Source organism: Canis aureus, chromosome 17 (genome assembly GCF_053574225.1).
Source record: "Canis aureus isolate CA01 chromosome 17, VMU_Caureus_v.1.0, whole genome shotgun sequence".
NCBI classification, from domain to species: Eukaryota; Metazoa; Chordata; class Mammalia; order Carnivora; family Canidae; genus Canis; species Canis aureus.
In genome coordinates, this window is record NC_135627.1 from 13,546,282 (window position 1) to 13,565,799 (window position 19,518).

The 19,518-nt window shown below is 40.2% G+C and overlaps 1 long non-coding RNA gene across 1 annotated transcript in view; it reads left to right on the forward strand.

The window, feature by feature from the left end:
* Window positions 1–2,477: 2,477 nt before the first annotated feature.
* LOC144287802 (uncharacterized) overlaps window positions 2,478–19,518 on the forward strand; it is a 56,782-nt gene continuing 39,741 nt past the window's right edge. The window contains exon 1 of the long non-coding RNA XR_013355556.1: window positions 2,478–2,789. This is a non-coding gene — a long non-coding RNA (uncharacterized LOC144287802). The remainder of the gene's footprint in view (window positions 2,790–19,518) is intronic.

Genomic DNA, 19,518 nt, shown 5'->3' on the forward strand with positions numbered 1-19,518 from the left:
AAGAGGGAAGGAAGATTGTGTGGAAGCATCAGACACACCCTGCAGTTTAAGGAGGGTTTATCATGACTTTAGAGAATCTTTGGGCCAAAATCAGAGGTCAGAGGGGTCCCACATCTCCCAGGATCCTGGCTGCCTAAGCATCCTCGCTGGCTCATTCCTTGGCGGGTAGCCTGATCTTCAAATTCTTTTTTTTTTTAATTTTTATTTTTATTTATTTATGATAGTCAGAGAGAGAGAGAGAGAGAGAGAGAGAGGCAGAGACACAGGCAGAGGGAGAAGCAGGCTCCATGCACCAGGAGCCTAATGTGGGATTTGATCCCGGGTCTCCAGGATCGCGCCCTGGGCCAAAGGCAGGCGCTAAACCGCTGCGCCACCCAGGGATCCCCTGATCTTCATTCTTAATTCAAGTAACGACACTAGCTTTTCCTTAAAAACTTACTTTTGTTTCAGTCTCCCTCTCTATCAGTATCTGCTACAATATTTGATAGATTGTGAACCTTGCAGCAGAGGATGGGGAAGGTCAGAACGTACAACTCCATGGTTTATATGGCAGCCAGAGAGGATATGAAAGCAGCATGTGGGCATGGGTGAAATCCACTTCTATGCCTGTCATTTCTCTCGCAGTTTCCCAGGGTTGCAGCAAGGGGAAGGAAAGTGGCATGTGTAGATTTGGAGAATGTTGGTAATTATGCCCATCACACAAGGAAGCAGGGAGCAGCCTTTGTGCAGTAAATAAACACAATCCAACATTCAATGAATCACGTTTTTGCAAAATCACATGTGTGTATGGAGGGGGTGAGGGGCAAGTTGTGTTTCAGGTTTTTGAAGCTTTTCTGTTCCCATTAGTCATTAGGTATCAGTCATCAGAAAAACCTGTTGCCTGAAAAACTTGGCATCTTTTTGAAATAGTGAATCCATGTGATGTGAATGGCATGTATAGAGGCACTCCGAGAAGGGAGAACCAGTCTATAGATTCTCCAATTGTCTTAGACTTCACTAGGGAAAAGCCAAGGCTATGCTTTTTAGACTCTGAGTTTGATCCCTGAGATCCAGCTAGTCATAGCCAGAAAGGGATGCTCCAGTAGCTTCCTGCTTCAGACATAATTTCAAAAGGCACCTCCTCTTTGTGGAGGTATCAGATGCCTACATCTTTGATGAACCTGGAAATATTTGCTGTCCTTAGTGGTCTAGGCAGTTTTTAATTTGGGAAAGTATTTCTTTCCCATCCCTGCTTCCACGATGTGACAGGCCTCTCAGGGCAGATGGTTGGAGCTGGTACCAAGCCTGCAGAGTGGGCCAGTGGGCTGAGCTCTGAGCTAAAACCCTTTTTTCAACCTGGACAAATACACCGTCCTTCCTAAATGGCATTATTGTAGTATTTTGGCTATTTGTTCTCATCACAGTGAAGACCTGAGTGAACAACATTTTCCAGCAGAACTGGCTTCTCAGAGAAGATATTTGCTGAGATCAGGTCGCAAAACAGCCATCATGTCATGGTCTCAAAATATTTCTGGGTTGTCAAGAGTTCATCCATGAGCCTGAGGTTCATGCCCAGTGGGAATTGAATCTCATAGGGAATGCCTTCTTTTTGGCAAGAAAACTATCTTACTATATAAATAAGTGTAACATAATGTTTGGCATATAATGAGCCCTCTATAAATGTTAAGTGAGTGAAGAACATAGACCGAAAGAAAACCAAAAAAATGGAAAACATTGGCAGAAATATCCTGCCTCTCAAGTTCATGCCCTCTTGGTGTTGGTTTTTATGGTGATATGTGTTGTTGGAAAATGCTGAGTTTATTTCACTGACAATGGCCTTTTGTTGTTGTTGTTGTTTTATAACGAGAGCAGAAAGGAAGTACACAGGACATTCACAAATATTCACTGTGATATATTTTTATATACATTTTTCCATTCAGTTCTCTAAAAACAAAGCCCCATGAGTAATTATTATTAATCTTGGTTCATACATTAATCAAGGAAGATTCAGAACACAAAATAGAATCCATTCTAGGAAGTTTCAAGAGAAAATCATTTAAGGGTATTAGGTGTTTGTAGAATTAGAAGGGTTAGGCAAATGGGTTCTAGGCCTTGCCTTTAAGAACACCCCCCCCTCCACCCCAGGGCAGCCCAGATGGCTCAGTGGCTTATCGTGGACTTCGGGCCAGGGTGTGATCCTGGAGACCCAGGATCGAGTCCCACGACAGGCCTCCCTGCATGGAGCCTGCTTCTCTCTCTGCCTGTGTCTCTGCCTCTCTCTGTGTGTGTCTCTCATGAATAAATAAATAAAATCTTAAAAGAAAAAAAAAAGACTAGCTTCATATATATATATATATATATATATATATATATATATATATATAAACAATCCCCCAAATAATGCAGAAGTGACCATCAAGGAAGCTACTTGCTTGGAGGCTGCCCCTGGAGCTTTGGAGCTCAAGGCCATATTACCATAGCAGCAATCCAAGGATCAAGAAGTAAAAGCAGGAAGTTGCCTTCTGTTTCTGCTCTCTACACCCAAAGAGCTGGTGACTGGCTACCAGAAGGCAGAGGGCATCCACTTCTTCACCAATGATTCCACGTAATCCTCAAACACCTGGAGAATGGGCGCTGGAGAGCTACTGCCCTAAGCCTCACTTCCCACAACCTTGCTCGCTAGCATAAAAACAACCGACGTGGCAAGAAAATGGCTTCTGCTTTACTTTGGCCTTCTAGATCTGCAGGAGGACAGCTAAATGATGGGGCTGAACATTTGGAACTCTGCCTGCAAGAGCAACCGCTAGAAGGTAATTTTAGCCTTTCCAGCCTCTGTGTTATAGGAAGGCACATTGAGAGCCAAACCATCACAGATTGCTTAGGAGGAAATTAAATCTCAGGGGAGCTAAGTAAAATTTTTGCTCAAAGTGAAAAGAGAATTATGGTTAAATGCATGGGCACTGCAATCTGATGGACCAGGGCTCAAATCTCTGCTCCAGAGCTTACTAGCTGTTTGGTATTTGACAAGACCAAATTAACTTCTCTAAAAGTTTCTGAGTCCTAGTTTATAAAGTGGGTATAATACTATCTTCCTCATGAGGTTCAAGTGAGAATTAAATATGTTTGTAAAATGCTTACCACAATGTGTGAAGTCCTACAAGGGCTTAATAAGCTGTAGACATAATTAATGAGGTCTATAATAAATAATTGACCCAGGACACTTCCCCAGGTGCATAGTCTTTGCTGTATCTCCCAGGGTAATGAAGATGCGCTAGATCAGTAAATGTTTTGAGGGCAAAATAAGTATTTATAAGGTGAATGCCTTAAAAATATTTTTAATGTTACTATGCCTCTAATGTATCTTTCCATTATGATTGATTGCAACTATGAGGTGTCAAGTCGGATTCCACCAGCCCACATCAAATTGGCCTGATTCTAAGCCCACTCTTAATTTATACATTGTAGTGTGTTGACTTGTATCCTCCTAAAAGATATACTCAAGTTCCAACCCTCAGGATCTGTGAATGTGACCGTATTGGGAAGTAGGGTCTTTATACAAGTAATCAAGTTATGACGAGTTTATACTGGAATAGAGTGGGCCCTAAATCTGATGACTGGGGTGTTTCTAAAGAAAGAAGAGGGAGATTCTTGTACATAGACACAACCAGAGGGAAGACAGAAGAGATCAAATGATGTGGCTACAAGCCAAGGAAAGGCAAGGATTGCTGGCAAGGACCAGAAGATAGGAAGAGACAAGGAAGGATTCTCCACGAGAGCCTCTGAAGGGAGTGTGCCCTTGATTTCAGAGTAGGCTCCAGAGCTGTGAGTCCACAAAGTTCTGTTGTTTTAAGCCTCCCAGTCTGTGGTCATCTGTGAAGGTAATCCTCCAAAACTAACACATCATCTGTGATGATAACCCTCTGAAACTAACGCATACGTGTACCTCATTGCATACTAAATAAATTCCCGATAAATCGTAGAGGATTATATTTCTCTAGGTCTTTGTAGCACTTTCAGGGCTATTTGACTTCCAGATTAATAGTTAATAGTGAATTGGTGGTGGCTCAAACAACTTGACATTCTCCTTTCCTCATGATCTCTCACATATCTGTCAAGAGCTCCGTAGACTATAAATAGACCATTAAACATAATTGAGGAACATAACTCTTGAAGTAATTCTGTGGTGAACTCTTTTTATAAATTGAGCACTCATTCAGTTTATGATTTGTAAATTAAGTCATAGAGTGGAAAGAGCAGTGGACAGAGGACCAGGAGGCATAGATAACCATAATCACAGACTCTTAGTTGAATACCCCACTGCATTCGAATACCATTCTAGGCATTTTTATATAACATATTTCATTTTATCCTTTGAGGTAGGAATCACAGAGCCATTCTACAAACTAAGATATAAACGTTCAATGAGGCTGAGACTTTCCCAATCAAGATCACACAGCTGGTAGGTGGCAGAGGCAGCTCCTATATGCAGATTCTTGGATTCCATAGTTTTTATTTTACAGCATTTGAATTGGTGTTGGTTTATCTCTCTGGTTCCAACGTTACTTATCTGTAAGGTGAATGGGTTTGAGAAGCTTTTCTCAAACTTCCCTTCTGTGGACAGAGTTTTGAATGAAAACTCACTTTTTCTCCTGGGGCTATATGACTACTACCTTCGTAGGGATGTCTGAGGGATAAAGACCAGGGGGAGAACTAAAACAGATGATTGACCAATGAGCATTTCCAAGGACAGTGATGAAATGCTAGAGAGCTTGGAACCCAGGGCCAAGAATGAAAAGTTTAATTTGCTCAGTGCTTCTTGCCTATGCTTTCGTCTCTCTTCCTTTCTACTATTTTCCTATCATTCTCTTTCCCTGCATATATTAGCCTTACAAAGGCTATTCCATGGTTTGCCTTTCTTTCTATCACCTTTTCCTTCTTGATGTTTCGTTTATCTCTTTCCTTTTTACTCCGTTCTTACTTAGCCACTCAAAGTCTGACCTTATAGAGGTAAGTTTAGAAAGTTTGAAAAGTTTGGGTATGAAATGAACCTATGGATTGTGGCTTAACAGTGTACTGGCATGGAATAGCTTATTAAAAAGAAAATAATAACATCAGGGAAAAAATTAGAAAAAAATAATTTTTATCCTTATCCATTACTCACAACATGTATACATTAAGAAATATTCAAACAGTAATCCTGAAAACTATGTCAATATGTGTGAGCAGATGGGTTAATTTATGTATAATGTGATAATTTATAACTCAGTGACATTTTAGTGGCTGAGAAAATTTTTCTTTGATACATCTTTCCTAGAAGGAAACTCAAGTTATATATGATGCTACTATAACCTATCCTTCTTCAAACTAATGGTGGATTGATGTTGGGCTTTCACATTTACTAAGTAGGCAACACAGGATTTTCTATGTTGAATGTTCATAATTATAATCGATATTCGCTTATGTAAGGAGACCAAGAAAGTGTCTTTATAGTACATTCCTCATGTTGATACAACACACTTAGGCCATTGTTTTGATTCTATTACTACAGGAAGGAGGAAAATATGCTTTCAGACAAATTGGAGAGTTAATCTAGTACAAGGGCTATTTATGTTAATACCAATCAACAGGAGTAGAGCAATCAGACTATTGATTTCCAGTGCTGTCAACATTTGCTAATATACAATTATAAACCTGTAGACTCTGTTCTCTCTATAAAAGAATGCAAACGTCTTTAGAAGCTCCAGAGTGTTGAATGCTGGAGAATTATAATTAGAATTTTGCTCCCCCAGGAGTGAAAATACCATTCTCAGAAAGTACCATGGTTCAACTAATGCAGTGATACCCTGACTATTGATCATTACTAATCTATTATATCATTAGTTATTCCCCTTAAATACTCTGTCTGTTCCAATTAAATTCCTTGCAAAGGCTGAACAGACAGTAGGTAATTGAAAATACCCTACTTGAAATCTCCCCTTAGAGAGAGGTCTGGCTCATTTGCCATACGCTCAGCTTCTACTGGCTGCACAAGTGTGCTCTTTATTCAAGTCCTTGAAACCACCTTGCAGCTGCTCTCTCTACCTTCACGGAATGGTGCAGTACGGTTTGTTAAAGCAAACAGCTGCATTGCCTGGGCCATTGTTAGGAAGTCCTGCCATTAGGTGAAGAGCATACCTTCATCTCATAGGTAATTGAACCTAAATAATCACACCCTTTGCCAATATTAAATGATTTAGGACTTTTTTTTTAAAGTTGTTTAAGGTCAAGAGACCTATATGTTGCCCATTTAAAGGGATATTTTTCTTTTTATTTGTCTAAGTATCTTAATAAGTGCTTACTTAGCAATTTGCAATACACAGTGCAAATTATAATACAACATGTGCCAACTCCCTCATTTTGAAGGCACACGGGATTACTGTTGGCAGAGGTTATGGCATGTATAAATGATTACAAAACCATCTTGAACTCTTTATATAAAACCTCAGGAAGCCAAAATTTTTCTGCTCATCATAAATGAATTTAAGGGTAAAAAAATAATTTCAATTCTAGCTTCTTGGAAAAGCCCACATGTCAATAGTTAGTGCTTACTAATGGATTGTCAGCAGAGTGTCTCAGATGTACTATAGCAAGGATTGGAACTTTCTCTCCTATTTTTGGTTTCTATAGCCCCTAGCACAAGGTGGCTTATCATTAAATCTCTCACTGATTGTAAAGTGAGAGGGCATATCAATGGGAAGGAATGCTCTAATGGGTGGGATGTCTCAAGCACTTGAGATTAAAGACAAAATGGTAGTTATTTGAAGTGGGCACTTTTTTGCTAAGTAGCACTGATGCTTTACAGAAATATGAAGAGCAGCTAAGGGTGAGATAGAGGCACCAGAAAACCAGGTAGGAAAACCAGGGGATTTTCTTTTGGTTCCTTACAAAGAAGCTCTCATCTCCTCTAGCTGCAGGGTAAAAAAAAAAAAAAAAAAAAAACTAAGACCAAACCTAGACCTTAAGAATATGATGGCTATACTTCAAAGGCAGTCAAATGTCCAACTGGGGCAGGTCAGTTACACTAAGTTGAGAAAAACCTGGGACTTGGGCACAGAACATGGGAACATCTAGGAAGATACCTTTGAAGATTTTGACCTCTCAAGTCTTCTCCAACCTTCTGAGCCTGCAGATGTTGCTAATCTTCCCCATAAAAGTAAGCATCCTACCTCTCCATATCCACCTCCCCTGTGCTCAGGAATTAGTGTTGAGGATTCTTTCTCCCAAGGTGACATGTCCTCCTTCTTTTCCCAGGACTACCCTCCATATCTCCTCTTGGACACTAGGCCAATTAATGGTGTTAAGGAACAGCTTAGACCATCTGTTGATGTGCTGGGCTTGATAAAGGAGTAACCAGACCATACCCCAAAGGTGTGGCAAGACCTACTCAGCATATGCTGGCAGGAACCAGAGAGCATGTGGGGGATTGGATTCGGAGGGTACTGGATTGAAAGGACCAAAATATAAAACTGGGTAGGTAACTTTATTTACTTGGAGGTGCTCTCCTGAGATAAAGAATAGATGAGATCAACACTGGCAAGGACCTCAAGAAATGGCTCAAAATTGCTAGGATGGCTCCTAGAAGCATGGAAAAAGTTATAGCCCATCCCAAGTGAAGTTGAAATGCCAGAATTGTCAAAGTAGGCAGTGCCAAGATAGAATTGTCAAGGAAGAAAGGATTAAAAGGCTTAAGGAGGTGGATAATCAAGACTAGGTATTCTATTATGGTTAGATGGATGACCAGATAGTTATGTTCTACAAAAAACCTAGATGACACACCATTTACCAAAGTTACATGGGATGTGCTAATAAGAAGAGTATGAACATCGCTGAACATCCCATGGTGGCTATCTGCAGACCAGAGCTGAAAGTAAGAGAGGGTATAGTACAACTTGGTTTGACTATGGCAATGAGGATGATGGTACCCTCCAAAATAAAGGTCAGGTGTTGGCACCCCAATAAGCATGGTGCTTTGCATACTCCATCCCATTTTCTATTTTCAGAGAACCCAACCTGTAACTATAAACATCTAAGTTCTGTGCAAGTGAAATAGCAATAAAGAATAAATAAACACTAGACACATCATAATGGAATTTCAGAATATCAAAGAGAAAAAGAAAGCCTTAAAAGCCACCTAAGAAAAAAGGAGCTTACAAAAGAACAACAATTAGACTGGCAAAGATCTCGTCAGTAACAATCAATGACAGCGACAATAGAATAGCATCTTCAAGCCTGACAGAAAGTGAATATCAAATGGGAACTCAATATCCAGTTAGTCTGTCATTCAAGCTGAGAACAAAATAAAGACATTTTGAGACAAGCAAAGACAGAGAAATTTTGCCACTCTTAAGATCTGTTGAATGAACCACAAAAAAATTTGCTTCAGCAAGAAGGAAATTGAACCCATGAAAGAAGTGGGATACAAGTTTAAACAGTCATTCATAAATTATTAAATAGTAATAAATCTAAATAAGGATAGACTATTCTGTCCTCCCAGCAATTTTAGTGCGCATTACCTATGTCTATTTTGCAATGTGTTACTTAGCATAGAGGGTCTATTTATAAAATTATTTCCTCTTTGTTATATAGTAGGCTTTTATAGAGCCCTAAATATATGCAAATACTCAATTTTAAAATGCTGTTATAGTATTGGACAAGTGTTAACAAAGATGTCTGGAGGAGCAGAAAACACTAAGAATGTTTAATATTTGAAGCCTGGGCGACTGGTTCGCACACATTCACTTCCTAATATCTACATCCAAATCCAAAGACAGGCTTCCACAGCAGGTCTCGGGAATTCTGGAATGCTTACAAAAAGTTGAAGGTGTGACTTTCAAATCTAGGAACTCTAAGGCGATACTGTATATATTGTATTGTGAGAGGGTGAAGTGTCCAATATTATCGAATACTCAGTATGAGTTATATACATTGACGTATGGTGTTAGCTTTATTCTTCAATAGAACTCTATAAGGTAGGCATTATTATTACTTTTATCTTATTGATGAGGCAATAGATATTCAGAGGTTACTTTTTCAGAGTCTCAGCTAGAAAGGGGAGGTAATAAGATTTGTATCTAGTTCTCTGGGGCCTCAAATCCTGTGCTCTGTCACTAGATACATCTTCCAAGACAGATAAGAAGCAGAAAATAGGAATCCACCAACACTCCAGGCACAATATATATTCACAGAGGGACTTAAAGATATAGAATTTTTTTCTCATTTTTCAACCTGTTAATTTTCAGGCTCCTCTGCTCTCTCTTTTCTCTGCTCCACCTTATATTCTGGTATTTCCCTGGAGTTTTATTCTTGGTGTGCTTCTCACCTACTTGCTCAATTTCCCAAACCTCTGTGTTTAGCCTGAATGGTCAATGGCTTACTGGATGTCCCTCAGATGTGGTTTCTTTCCTTTGTTTACCCATCACCTATTTATTAAATGTTTATTGAAAACTACTATATTCCAGTCATTGTCTTAGGTAATGAACGTCAAATGGCACACAAGACATGGCACTGCCCAGGGTCGCCTGGATGGCTCAGCGGTTGAGCGTCTGCCCTTGGCTCAGGGCGTGATCCTGGAGTCTCAGGATGGAGTCCCACATCGGGCTCCCTGCATGGAGCCTGCTTCTCCCTCTGCTGTGTCTCTGCCTCTCTCTCTGTGTCTCTCATGAATGAATAAATAAAAATTTAAAAAACAAACAAACAAACATGGCACTGCCCTATTATCTGAATAGTTTAATACATCTGAACCCACACCCCTCTTATATCTCCATCACAGTAAATGTGTGGCCATTAAATACTGACAAGTCCTATGCCCTGCCCAAACCCTATATCCCTATTTTCAGTGCCTTCTCTCATGCCCTCTTTACCGGCCAACTGAATTTCTCTCATAGCCTCCTTAACGCTTTCACTACTTGCTTTCAACTTGGGTTCAATTCCATATGTACCAGTACATGTACGAGCATTTAACTCCTTGGCTTAGCCTCCCTGAATTGATTTTCTTTTGGTATAGGATAAGATCCATATTCCGTCACATGCCCCACAAAGCCCTATACAATGAGGTTCTTGCCTACCTCTGCAACCTTGCCCCTATCTCTCAGCCCCTGAAAACCCACTCCTGTACCCCTCAGCTTAATTCAGCGATGGCCATATCATGCTTCAGTGACCATCCTACTAGCGTGCCTTTGGTCTGGGATGATACTCCTGCTCTAGATCAATAAAACATACCAATCTTGAGATCTCAGCAAAATTATCACCCCTGTGTAAGCTTTCCTAAACTCTTTCAAGAGAATCAACCATTCTCCTTTTTGGACTCTTAAGATTATCTTACATATTTATATCATAAGTCCCTCAAAATAATAATCATAAGTCCCTCAAAACACATGTCCAAATTTCTTTCCTAAAACTCCAAACTCCTCATAGTCAGGAGTTATGTATTATTCTTTCTCACATCTCTAGGTCCTAGCACAGGGCTTGGTGCATCTCCTGTCTGTCCAACTCAATTAACACTCATTGAATAAAATGAAGGAATGACAATGTGGTTTGTAAAGTGTTAGCCACCATATCCACAATAGAACACAGGGCCCCACAGAAAGTAGCTCAGTGCTTTGCCCTTCTTGCTCATAAAAATATAAAAACACCCAAATATCTTTTGGAGTAGCTCTGCTCCTTTCTCAGTGTTGTTGGTCTACTCTGGAAACACAAAGAGCTCTTGATCAATTCCAGACTTGAAGCAAGTTCCCTTCTAAATCTATTCTAACAAATGCTGGCAGTTCCTCTTCTGAAAAACTCCTGTCTTAGACCTTCAATTTCCTTGTTGGAGCTGGATAGGGTTTTACTCCTCAACGTTAGAATTTATAATTGAAAATTCTGTTTTCTCTTAAGGTTGCCAATGCAACAGTGTCCATCTGCTTTCAAAATTCTGAAAATAGAAATAAATAATAATAGTGGGAAAAACAAATTAGTTTACTGGAAAGCATGTGGGTATTTTAAAAGTTATTACTTTGAAAACTTAGTAGGCAGAAGTATAAACTATCAACTTTGGCCTATATATGTATTTGTTTTCCTTTAAAATACTGAAGTTCATGTCCTTAGCTCCACAAATATATCTTTCTATTGTCCAAAGTCTAGGGCTTTTCTTTCTTTCTTTCTTTCTTTTTTTTTTTAAACCAGATGGCAATGTTAAAATCATTTTCAAAGTGAATATTTTAACTTTCAAAAAAAATAAAACATGAAAAGGCATGTATGAAAAATTAGGTCCATTTTATTTCGTTCACTATTTTGTTAAATTTATTTTTAGAACATTTCATCAATCTGGACATTTTTACAGATATTTTTATCAGTTCAGCCTGTTCTGTATCGCTTACCAGTCTGGTTGCTATGGTGTGACAATGATTTTTTTTTTATTCTTTTCCAAACAAAAAATAACCTTTTAATGACAATGCACTTAGATTAAAAAAAAAAAAAAAAAAAAACAACAACACGCATCCATACTCTCTCAGGCTATTTTCAATTATACATACCAACTGTACTTTAGCTTCAAACTCTCTTTAATCTTCAGTGTTATTAGAACAGGATTTGTGTCCTTGGGGACAGAGAATTTTTAACTGAAACCCAAACCCCACAGCACTAACAAAACATTTGTGTGATACGGCTATTGTAGGTTATTTAAAGGAATATCAGAGTCAGACCTTGGTTCATTCAAAGCAAGTTAATAAATCTTGATTAGAAGTAAGAGATAGGGAACTAGAAGGAGGCATAATGATAAAATGATACATTTATACATGCACAGTGCCAGGCACCATTCTAAGGGATTGTCTTGTAATCCTTAAGGTCCCCCGGGGTAGATGCTGTTATAAGGCTCAAAGTGCACATAAGAAAGGAAGCATAGAGAGGCTAAATAACTCAATGCTTATGGTTACATCAATCATAAGTGGGGGAGCCAGATTTTGAAGCCCAATGTTCTGACAGCAGAGTCAGTGCTGAAAGAAAGCCCTTTACTCCCAGGTATTTGAGAGCATGCAGCAGAGTTGCTGTTAGATTTCTGATTCCTATTCTCATCTTCTATTTTTTGGCCACTGTTTAGTTAACCACAGGACTCCTCCTGTTCAGTGTCTTCCCAAACCATCCATCCAGTTACCCTCCCAGTTTAGCACTTGACAGCACCCCTCTTCCATTTACAATCCAAGCCATTCCTGCCAGCTGGATTGTAAATGCTCTGAAAGCAAGGACCCTAAGGGATCGTATAAATCTGGATGCCCACAGAACTGAGTGCCAGGTGAGGCATTAGTGGGTGCTCAGTGAGGGCCCTACCTCTGAGTAGTAGATCAGTAGATCAACAAGTACACAGAGGGTCTCCCTTAGTCCTCTTCCTCTCATTCTCTTACATCCCCATGGAGTCCACAGAATGTATAAGGAATAGTCGAGAAGCAAAGCCTGGAACAAAGCTGATCCAGATTCCTCTCTCTGTCCTCCTGCCTCCCTTTGTTTGTCATGGCTGTTAGGCTTAGGGAACAAGGTGTTAGAGACCCCAGGTCTCTGGGCCAAGTCTTTCCAGTATTCCTGAAGCTTCCTTTCCAGGCTGACCTAGATAAAAACTCCTGCAATGGGATGACTTCCAGACCTTCCCTCTCCTTCTGCTTACATCACAATCAGAAGGGGGGTGGTGCATCTGGGTGGCTCAGTTGGTTAAGGGTCAGACTCTTGATCTCAGTCCAGGTCTTGATCTCAGGGTCATCTACTTAAAAAAAACAAAAAACAGAAAAACCAAATAAATAAATCACATTCTGAGAGAGAGAGACAGAGCGAGAGAGAGCGAGAGAGAGCACAACCTCATGCCCATTCTGTCTCTTGGCTTTCTATCTTCCTTATACCTGACACAGACACATGGTTCGTTTAGCCTTTAAGAGCTTCATCTTAGGTGGACTATGTACAGGCCCAGCTGCTTGCTGCTCAGAACAATGAGGTGGCTCAGCAGATAAGGCACCATGTGTGTGAGCTTAAACATGACTGCTGCTTCCCTTCTACCCCTAAATCTCCCACATGCATGTTTCTCTCCGTCTACCCAAACTAGAGAGGAAGGGGATTTCTGAGACATGGAGCTCAGTCTGGCCAAGCTGACCTGTTAAGAGGCCACCACAGCACTCCTCGCTACATAGGTGTTAGATTTCACTTGACTCAGTCTGGGCATCTTGGTTTTGAGAAGCAGATGTCCCAGAGGAAAACATATGAGCTCCAGATGTGCTCTAAAGATTTTGGAATTTGGAGTCAAAAGAACTGGCTTTCAATTTTTTGCCTGTGTCTTCTGGGAAATCATCAAAGTGTTTATCTAGTGTCCTGACTTCCCTGAGACACAGATCCCGCATCCATAAAATGAGAATAATAGCACCTGTTGGGGAAAGAGTTGGCAGACCTAAATGACATCATCTGTGTGAGGTTTTTGCTCTTTTTCTGTTGGTGTCTTTAAAATTGAAGACACTAACATAAAAACGATCCTGCTCTGCTTTGCTTTTTGATGATGGTGTGTGCTGGTACAGCATGCACCTACCTTCATAAACCATCTTTTCTTTTCAACTGGCTCATTGGCAGAAATAGGATGTTCACAAGCCTCCTTTGAGCAGAAAGCGGAAGAGAAGGTACAGGAAAAGTGTAGGTTCACTCCCAAGGCAGGTTTCAGGCCCTCTCCAGGAAAGACAGGAGACATCAATGCTTGGCCATGTGGGTCTTTCCATAAGGCAGCTCACAACTTGGCAGGTGGCCTCCATCAGAATGGACAAGTGTGATAGAGAGTGCCCGAGATGGAAGGCACTGTTGTTTGTAACTTCTCAAGTGTTTTCAGATAGCTGTCCACCAGAAATGAGTCACTAGGTCCAGCCCCTACTCAAGGGGAGGGCATTGCTGAGCTGCACACACAAGGAGTGTGAGGGCTGTCTAAGAAGGCTGGCTCTACTCTGTCAGACAAAATTTAGCCCTGATCTTGTTCTAGGAGTTGTAGTTCAGTATTCTTAAAATTTTTCTTCTGCTGTTATTTATTTGAGAAGCAGCAGCTTTGGCAAATGGTCACTGTGTTGACTCCTATTGCCTTGCGCTCTCATCCTGAACATTGATAGCTTAATTACTTAGACAAATGAATAAACATAAGAGAGGCAGCATATCATAATGATAGAAGGTATAAGCTCTGATGCTCAAATAGTAGCTCTCCATTTATCAGATGAATTTCTGCAAGTTTCTGAGCCTCAGTTTTCTCAGCTGTAATCTGGGAATAATAATAATATTTACCTCATCAGAGAGGACGATGCAAAGGGACCCATGAACCTGGCACATGGTAAGCACTCAATAAATATCAGAGATACTCTTTGTTGCTGTTGATATAGATACTGTATTTACTAAGTGCCAGATCTCTGGTAGATTTTAGTTTAGAACAGGAATCTAAAAATTCAGCTTTATTTTCTGTGTTATTTTTTCCCCCTGATTTCTGTATAAAATCATTATAATTGGGGTACCTGGGTGGCTCACTTGTTGAGCGTCTGCCTTCAGCTCAGGAGTCCCAGGATCGAGTCCTGCATCGGGCTCCCTGCATGGAGCCTGCTCCTCCCTCTGCCTGTGTCTCTGCCTCTCTCTGTGTGTCTTTCATGAATAAATAAATAAAATCATTTAAAAAATCATTTAAATTTTCTTATGGAAGGAACACCAAAAGGCCTGCTCGTTAAACTGAACACTGCTCTGGTGTTCTCCTAAGTAGCACCCAGACAGAACATTGAGAGGCTTCTCGAATGTATATTTCAGTCTTTCTTGCTTTCCTGTTGCCCTTGACATTCTGCTGCTCCCGCGATTGTAAGGTTAGAAGGATGTTTATACCCAAGAAGACGAAAGTCCTTTGCACATGGCCTTCAGCTCTCCAGAGGAAGTGTGCCTCTGAAATATAACAAATAAATAATATATAGGCAGTGTTTGGAGCAAAAGGCATAAAACTTCTGGCCTCACTCAGAGGGAACATACAGGGTTTTGCAGGGGTGGGTTATAGGCTTCTAAATGTTGAGAGAAACATCATCTTTTATTATGAAAAGATCCTGATATTTTCTCTCATGGTCAATGGAACATAATGAATTAAAAATTTCATAGGGCTGTATAATTATGTTTTAGCATAATGGAAAAATTGAAGTCCTAATAAAATATTTTAAAACACACACAACTTCTCTGTCCTGAAAGTGCTCTAAAAATGAAGTCTATTTTAAAAAAACACAAAATCTCTTAACAAAGTAAAATGTTTATGATTATAAAGCTTGATCACAAATGACATACTAAGCATAGTGAGTTTAAGCTTCTCGCTAGATTGGTCAAACATTTGTCCCCTGCATTTAGGGGACAGGATACATAATAATCACTTACTATGTATATACCAATAATACACCTTTAACTAGGTCAAGGAAACACCATATATAAGTGCATATATAAGCATGTGCTTCTTTATGATTAAGCTTGAGACGTGACATGAATGGTGGGAATTTCAGGAGGGGTGGCAGGCTAGTAGGGAAAAGTGCTTTTGATCTAGGAAAATTTCTATGCCTCTCAGTTAGTTAAACCCTAGAAAGAACTACCAAGGGGACACTCCTGTGGCTTAACACCCCGAGTCTGCTTAACAGACTCATGAGCTTTGCGGATCTTCCTAGGATTGATTACTTGTGATGTAACCTTGAACTATTCCTTAATATGAATTCTTGGGACCAGACATTGAGCCTTTTAACCAAGAACTGCCGATGTTATTGCTAATCCTTACAGCATTAAATATCTGCATAATTTAGGGCTCCTTGTGGCAAGCAACAGAAACCAACAGTGGTTAATTTGATCAAAAAGGGAATTTGTTAGGTTCACGGAACTATGGGAACAACTAAACACCCAGACTTCAGGACGAAAAAGAACCAAAGCAGTCTTGGGGTTTTGGGAGCAGGGAATAACAATAGTTCATCAGGGCAGCCTCAGATGTTTCTGGTCCCTGGCTCAAGGCCTATGAATGGTGGTGGTGATGGCTGGGGTATCTTATTGCCCTGGCTTGAGTCTCTTGCTTTCCTTTTGGGTACTCTGATTGGCAGAGTACTCTTGCTTTCCCACAATGGGATAGGAGGGAGGTTGTTACCAAATCAGCAAGAAGGGATGCCATGAAAGCCAAGATCCAAAGTATCTTCTATAATATTCTCTTAACTTTAAAGTTAAAGAAAGAGGTCAAATATGTTTACTTGTATACTATAGCATGTGCCTTGGTGACAACTGAGATTTGAACTCATATCAGTCTAATACTCAAGCATCTGCTCTTCCCCTCCTCCTTCCCTCTGCCAAATGCTCTCTATGCTACTGAGCATAATAGCATGAGAGATGACAACACACCCTGGAAGATCCACAGGCCTATGTTTGTAAGACCTTCTAATGTCTTCTGGCAAAAGGTATGGTTTCTATAGAAATGAGTCAATGTCACTGTGTGTGACTAGCACAGGAGGAAGTGAACAGAAAAGAAAGGGGTCTATTTTCATAGTCTCTGGGAGCAGGAACCACTCAGTGCCTTCCCAGGGCTCCTCTCTGCTGTAGCTGTCTTTCTCTGGAAATAATAGTCCTGAATAACCTAGCTTTAGGGGGTGTCAGTAACCCATGACACCCAAGGCTAGCTAGCTAGAGATCCTGGTGTAATTCTGAATGTAAAATTAGAGATCTGGACTTATTTTAGAAGTTGGTAGTTGTGGGTTGGTGGCCAAATGCTCAAGGTTAAGCTATTTTTTTCCCCCAATAACAAGCATTGAAGATGTGAGTAGTGGCTCAGTCAATTTTTAAAATGTGCCTGGACTTATGACTCAAAAGAAAATGCTATTACATAATGAAAATACATAGCATATACAGTTTATACAATGACAGAAATTTCTGGTTGAGAGTTCATTTAAATATGGTCATTTCTACTTAGAAGTTACTCAAAACCATTTTCCAATTATACTAATCATTTAGTTAAAAGACAGAGTTCAAGCCAGGACTTTCATATCTATTATTAGAGGAGATAACATTGGTCAGATACCTAGTGCAGTGACTAGTGTATAAAAGTTACTCAATACATGCTTATTCCATTCCCTTCGTGAAATAAAGTAAATTTTAACTAATCATTGTTCATTTACTCATATACTTAAATATTCTTACTCATTCAACATTTACAGACTACCTACCAGGGGTCAGTCATATGTCATTCTACTTCTCCAAATCCATCAGTGCTTTCTATAACCTCCTAATGCCTTGCAATTTGAAGTGTGGTCCACAGACCAGCAGTAGTAGCACCTGGAAGCTTGTTAGAACCAGAGCTCTTAGGGCCCAAACTTCCTGAATTAGAAATAGATCTCAATATAATTGTATATATGCTAAAGTGTGAGAAGCACTGACCCATTGGATCAGGTTCGTTCCTTATTGTAAAATAAAATCTTGTTCCTGACTCTTTTCCTTCAACTCCTGCCATGCCCCTCATTGGGATTTGAACTGACATTCCTCAGACACACACACAAAGTTGTTTCCTGTCTTTGGGCTTCTCCCGTGCTACTCTCTTTGCCTGGAATCTAGTTCTCCTTTTTTTGTCGTACGCTGCCTCTACTTTCTTTAAGACATGCATATCTTTTGTCCATTTATTCACTTATGCATTCATTCTAAATGTATTTATTGGGTAGCTACTATATGCCAAGCACTGTGCTCAGGCACCTTCTCTCTAAAAAAAACAAAAACAAAAACAAACAAACAAACAAAAAAACCCCACTGAGATGGGTGGCTCTCCTCTCTGCTCTCTGATATACCAAGTAGAACTTCATCATTGATGTATAATGCTATGTTGCATTTGCTGTTGACATTGACCTTAGGGGCCAAGGAGCCTGCCATAGTTCTCTTTGTTTGCTCTGCATCTGGCATACTTCCTGGTTGTCAGTGGACGCTCAGACAGTGTTTTGTTGGCTTGAACTGTTGCCCTTCGAGGAACTAGTGATTGGGCCAGGACCACAGCAGGTGATCTCTGAGCTATTCATGACCCAAAGTGAGAATGCTCTTGGCCCAGACACTCTCGCCAGCCATCTGCCAGGGGGCTGCTTCTCTCTAATTCACTTGAAGGGCCTGTCTTGGCCCATGGCAATAGTTATGTAATCCCATGCTCATCTATACACGGAACAGATCTGGTTGCTGAGAGCATCATAGGCAGGAACGACTAAGCACAGAGACTTAGGAAGATGATCACTATGGGTAGTATAAACTCGGTCTATGATCTCTTCCGCAGGCTCTCCCAGCTATCATCACATTTCCCAGGGTATCAGGGGTCTTCTTATGAATTACTGACAGAGCCAAGTTTCCTACTGGTTCCCTACCAAAGGAGAAGCATGCCTGTGGGCAGCTCCAATAGTGGTGACCAGTAAAGGGATGCCATCTTTGTTAGAGAGGTAATTGCCAGAGGGTGATAACAGCAAGGTCTTTACTGTAATGAGCAGTGCACAATGGAGAGTCATTATAGAAGTGATAAAGAAAAATGGAGACAAATAGAATAGATAGTAAATGAGAGGTAGAAGAATCTAGTTAAAACATGGACTGTGGAGCCAGGTGGCCTGGGTCCAGAATCCTAGTTCTGCTCCTTGGAGTTGCCAGATCTTGGCCAAATTGTCAAATTCCCTATACTGCAGTCTCCCAGCTGTAATGTGGGAATAATAATAATACCTACTTGCTGGAGATTACAACGTATTGCTCATAAAGACTTGCAATGGTGCTTCACGCACCATAAGCATTATATTGTTTAACAAATAGAAATTTTGAATTGCTCGAAAATAAAACTCGGTGCCTCATTCTCTTTCCATTAGTGTGAGCCTTCCCTCTAGTAAATGTATGAGGCTACTTCACAGTATTTCCCGGGGTGTACAATGGGAGTGTGTACATCTTTAAGCCTGAGCAAGGCTTTAAAAAAAGGAACAAAAGGGAAACAGCTGCTTTGTTTTTGAAAAGATTTGCCAAGCTCACATAGTTAAATTTAATGGCTGGGTGTTTTAAACCCTGAAGAACAATGTAATTTGTGTCATCATTGCTACAAAGGATGACTCTGGCGAGCATTTCATTTTGGTCGCCTGAAAACCAAACTTGAACAAAAGAAGTGAAAACAAACACAAATACAGTAATGGGAAAACTCTAATTAGACTTTGGGAAAAGATTGTCCGGTCCTGTCATGTCTTCACAGAGCAGAACAAAAATAACACGGGCACCTGCAAAGTTATTTTTTCTCACCAAGTATTTCCATTTCTTAAGTAATATTGTGTGATGCAGTATTTCTGATTCTAGGATGTGGGAGGGTGCTGGAGCAGAGGGCAGGAGACCAGTCTCTGAACATCCATGTGTGCTTCACCGGCAGTGCCTCTTTTAATCCTCCCAAAACTCTGTGAAGGAGATATTTCCCCCATTTTACAATTTACCACTGAGACTCAAAGAGGTTAAGTAACTTAACCAAGTTTATACAACCAATGAGTT